Below are 5,971 nucleotides of genomic sequence, written 5' to 3'. Positions count from 1 at the left end.
CGTGCTGTTTTGAGATTCTGCCTTTTCTTGGGGAAAGCTTAAGCTTGTACACCTCAGTCCTTCTGGTGAACTCTGTGAACATGATAATGGAACCAGGGATGAATGCATCTACCGTCATCAAGTAAAAGGAGATAGAAGAAGGGAGCTTTTAAAAATGTACAAGATGGAACCTTGCTGGTATATTATATATTTACTACATATCTTATGCTCATGGCACGTGTGTGGCTCATACTCCAAGTCCTAAAGTAGGTATGGCCTATGCTTGCCAACGACATTAACATTTTTGGAGCCCTAAAATGGTCGCAGGCCACTCTGTATATATATGTATTACTGAGGTCTCACAGCTGTGTTCTGTTTTACTAGCAGCAAAACTTAAAAACTAGAATTAAATGGCACTAAATATGTGAAGATTCACAAGTATAAAGAGTATTGTCTTTTAAGATGTGAACGCCATAGTCTGGTGGTATTTTACCAACATTTCAGAGGGAAGGTCGAAGAGAAAAACCGAAGAAGTAACAATCAATCAGTTTTCTCACTCTTAAACCCTGTAGATGCAGACAGTACTTCCCGTGGAATTGTTGGTATATTTATACGAAAGTACATAGTATCACAACCCAGAAGGTAGTGTTCTTCATTATTACAGCCGTGATCATACCTAACCTAATTTTCACGCTTTTAATTCTCAAAATCAGGCGAAGTTTTGGAAAATCGAAACATTATTGATAATGACAATTATATTCCGAAGCCTCGTTATGTTATTTGGATGTAAAGTGAGCGAACTGTTTTGTAAATCTGTTATAACTGAATATGTTCCTTGTATATTTGTCACAATGCATAGGAGATTTAATAAAACGTCCATGGGACAGGAAGCAATTTACAAAGATTATATGGATAAATATTTGTCAGCTTCAGTAGCCTGTGTGACAAACAAGAAAACTTTCCATGAATTTTCATAGTGATTTACGCTCTTCTATACAATATTTATTAATAAATGGCATAATAACAATCCATACCATCATCGTTCCTTCAGACCGTCACTGTAAGTCATTTATTGACCCATCAGGTACAATTAAATGTCCGAAGTATTTTCTCGCGAGGTAGAATTCCTGTATTCCATTTCTTAATGTTTCTAAGGAATCTTCAGTCCTTTATATCATTGTGGTTATACGTAGCAATTGCTGTAACATTAGAGCCTTCTCGGAAACTGCAACATGTTTCATAATGTTCTTAGAATAAACAGGAAATATTTCCCCAGACAGCATTAAGAGGTTGATCTTTATGAAGAAGTCTTGTTTCCTGTTATAAGAGAAGAGGATTTTTAAACTCTACGAAATATGAAATTCGTGCATTAAAGGGTTAAGCTGCATGAAATTCAAATTCTGAAGCTTTTAATTTTAAAACTCCCAGAATTCGAAAAATCTAGACTACCCACTGTAACGAATTTTACAATTAAAAATAATCCAACCAGTTACTGCAGCAACCCAGTTAAGATTTTGTGCCGCCTTAGGCAGTACGCATGTTGAATTCCCGAATTATAATCCAGTTAATGATGTGAATATTTCTCTGTTTTTATGTGCAGTACTCTTCCATGATGGTCGAGGTTTTCAGGCCAGTCTGATTTCTGAAGCATATTCAGTGAACGTAGAAAAAGGTCATATTTTTATTATGAAAATATATGGCGTATTATCTTTATCATCATTATCGCCGTCATCATCGTCGTCATTATCATCATCATCATCATCATCATCATCATCATCTGATGTTCACCATCGCGCATAGATTAGTCCTTTAGCCAGATGTGTTTCTGAGGCAAATGCTGTCTGCTAATAGTTGTACACTAATATTTTTAACTGACAATTCTGTTCTTTTTTAAATTGTTTGCTTGTAATTTGCTTTCATCTCTTGTCAAGAACTCTAATAAAAGAATTGAAATAAACTGAATTATTTTTTTTCACCTACAAGGTTTCATAGCGTCATAACACAGGAGGCAACAATATTGTATCAGATTTGATCAAAACATTGTCAGGTAACGGCTCAGTAAACACCTCCCAAAATGCAACAATATAGGGAAAATTATTGTTTACATGTGGTCTGAGTTCTCTGTTACCAGTTGCTAGGTTACGAAACGGTTCTTACAATAGAAAAGGTATTTTCTGTGGATTCCTTAAAATATGGGCATCAAGACTGACTGATTGACTGACTGACTGACTGACTGACCGTCAGTCGCAATGCGACTTTGACTCTGACTTTGACTTTGACCGAAGCAGCTGCGAGTCCGAATTATGACACGAGGGACTGCCATGTTGACATTGCTGGTGAACTTTATACTTTATACGGAATTTAATTAAATTACGTCAATACTTGCCTTGATATGTCGGTGTCTGCAGCTCAATACGGACTGCTAGGCGGAAAAATCTCGCCTTTCTTTCGAATATCATAAAATGTCGACAATGAGAATTAAAATAACAACTGTAAATTTACCATAATTAGTTCCTTAATAAACCCTGTCTTGAGAAAGAGACCTAAATGTCTCCATACATTGGTGTAAGAACTTTATATAATATAATGTAAATTTGACGAGCGATTTCCAGTTGTCAAGGATATTGTTTCTTTCCGTGACTGCATGTCACGCGAGCGTGATTGCGAAGCGTCTTCGTATCAACAGAGTGTCTGGTTTCACACACCAAGTGATAATTAACGTTAAATCAACCTGTGACAATTACGCAGGAGGTAAGCAAATGCAAACATCCTAAGTGCCATAATTATGACATTAATTTTCATATAAATTTTTACAGTATGCAAACACATGAAGCAACCCAACTGCTTTGAGCAATAAGAAACACGATGCTGGATTTTGGGTTCCCAAGAAGTCTCCTGAGTGGTAATTCCGTGTAGTCTGGAGAAAGCCCGACGTTTTGGAGAAATATATTGCCTCCATCTTCAGGGTCGAGGTGTGAACCAACAGATAACCATTAGAAGATTACAGCAAGCAGAGATTCAACTTCGACCCATGAAGCAGGCTTACTATCTGCTTTATGGTGGCTTCTTGCTTGGGTTACAATTCGACCCTTGTGATGGAGGGGATATGTTCCTCTGTACCGTCAGCTGACTTTCACTGGATTACATATCGCTATATCCCACAGGATATAAGTGTTCAAATCTCATATCAATGAATTCTGGAGGCAAAACCCATTTCATATTTAATGAAGAAATTTACAGTAACAAAAATTTCGCTTTTTATGTGGTCCTAGGCTAGTTTTGTATTTTGATCAAGTTGCCTATGTGAGTTATAAGCACTGTCTTGTAGTCTAGAATGAGATTAAAACCTTTTGCTACTCAGCCCCAGAAATGTTCATTTTAAAATCCACCAAGAAAGAGGAACTGAAATGAATGAGAATTACTGTGGCCTGCCTGTATATCTGTGTGGTGATGCCAAGAAATCTTACAATAAAACTATTCATTACGATAACAAAGATCGACTGGGATTCGAATTATGATTTCAGTAGCAAATTCATAGCCCTACAATCAAATTAACCAACTACTCCACTCATTTAATTATTAATATTGAAAGATATACCGAAGTTAATATCTCATAAATTTCCTACATTTTATTACGGGGAAGTTTATTGTATTTTATCCTTCCTCGCATTAAACTTAAGGAAAGTCCTGAAATATTTTTCTTCTCAGACGTTAATGGCATTGGATGCGTTTTCACTCCACAGAACTTGTCATTTTTCGTATTACGACATTTCGTAATGAAAGGTTTGCACGTCACTGTTGGCTATCAAAACACGAGGTGGAATAACTGGAATTCCCATTGTGACCATTTTGCGCTCACTAGTGGAGTCAGATGGAAATACTGTTACATATGTTGTAAACAAATTAAATGTTCACTAAAATAATGTACACAAAACAACAATTTAAACATCAGATGTCACTGATGTGTGACCAGATATGGAGGTCGGAGAAGCTCGATCAGTACAGAAATTAGGTTTCTGGCTTGAAGACTGCTGTGGAATTCCCTACAGGGAAGAGATTTTCTCTTCGTAGCTTTGTCCATACTGGTTCTGGAAGCCTCCTAGACTCATATACAACGGATATTGTCGAAAGTTTTCCGGCGAGTAAAGGGAGACAGCGCGGCCACTGTGATCGGCTGCTGATGATAATTTGGTGGGCTTCATTACATATCTGCTACCGCACACTTGTTAGAGATTTATTCATTTCTTAGTTTACGAGAGGCTCTGAGAATAGTGCACACAGCACTCATTTCTTTCATGGCATCATTTAACAAAACTGACTTTTTGTATTCAAAGTTTCAAAATAATCTGCAAGATAATCCTTGTAGTCATCTTACTCTGGTTAACCATACTTCCAGCGTTAAAAGTGGATGCATAAAGCAAGGTCAAGAATTTATTTCATTGAAAGGAATTACTGAATAGACCGAAGCAACGTTCTAGACTCTTATTTGGTACGTGTTAGTTTTGAATCTCGGTCTGGACACGCGCTATGCCTACTGAATCTTTTTATCAAATTCCTCAATCTTTCCAACCAAACGCTGATATACTACCTCGAGTAGGCTATAATCACTGCCTTCCAAGTCCTCTTCAATACATTAATTATCCTAACACTCGAAGCCATATAATCTTGATACTGATAACGTCATTCTTCTTGAGAAGAGTAAAATATACATATATTTGTTGCCGCGGGAATGTGATTACCGAGACGATGGCTAGCAACAGCTGTCTCTTCTAGCTGCAATATTCCGGTTTTCAGTCGTCATGTCACATTTCCCTTCCATATGGCTTCTCGTCCTGAGTAGCCTACAGACATGCCGCTAGTTGTTAGGATAGGGACACACAGACACCAAGGTGATCTCCTAAGTCCACTTTTACTTGTCAAAAATAAGTAGAGTAGACTAAAAGTAATTACGACTTGATGGAGTGTAGAATCAACGAGTGAATGCAGAAGTTAATAAAGACAGAACATGGAATCGCCCGTGGCAGCTGATATCTCAGTTGGTGCGGAACTTGGCACTGACGCTGATGGTTCCCCGTCTCTAATCTACACAATCAGGTACAGTTATTATGAAATGAGAGTAGAATAAAGCCTTGTTACACAAGGATCAAGATCTGTAAGCGACACCCTGCACGAAGCCATTACATACAAATTACCAACACTATTCTGGCAAGTCACGTAGCAATTGTGTCGTCAGAAAAACGGAATAAAGGTCCCGGTCTGGAACGAATGTTACCAACTTGCCGACATTGAACACAAAAGAATTCTGAAATGAATGCTTTGTTAAAGCGATTGAAACGTAGTAGTAATGCTAATCTTTACCATTCACTTACAGTTGTACCAGAAGTTTCGATATACTACAGAGGTAAATATTTCTTGCAACAGTAATTATAATACGTCTCAGAACATTCACATCAGGACATTTTTCGAAAACTGAAAGATATCCAACTTTGCAACAAGAAGACAAAGAAGAAGAGGGAATCTAAGATTTGAGGTTTTCGCAGCGTGACTATAAAGAATGCCATCTACTGGGTTGTGATGCCGTGTAGATCTTGTGTGGAACGGCGTCTCCAGCCACTTGCTCACGCTGGTTCCTCGCTCGGGGATCTTTCTACCCAGAAGAGAGAGGCGATACGTTCCTCCGAAACGTCGGTTCACACAAGATCTACACGGCGCCACATCCCACAAAATGGCATTCTTAAGGAAGAGAGAATGTTCAACAAAGGGTCTGTCCTACCTTACTGCAAACTTTGCCTTCATGTAATGTACCAACAAACAAAAAAACAAACTCCGTGGCTTTAGTCCGCAAGCGAACTATACCGACCGAGCGACTGCCGCTTGTCGGCGAAGTCAGTGCCAACTTTAGAGGATAGATGGTGTCACGTGGTCAGCAGAACGAATCCCCACGGCCGTTAATCTCGGTTTTCTAGACCGGAGCCGCTATTTCTTTGAAATA

The sequence above is a fragment of the Cryptotermes secundus genome, unplaced genomic scaffold (genome assembly GCF_002891405.2).
Source record: "Cryptotermes secundus unplaced genomic scaffold, Csec_1.0 scaffold885, whole genome shotgun sequence".
NCBI lineage: Eukaryota > Metazoa > Arthropoda > Insecta > Blattodea > Kalotermitidae > Cryptotermes > Cryptotermes secundus.
Note: the sequence above shows the minus strand (reverse complement) of the source record.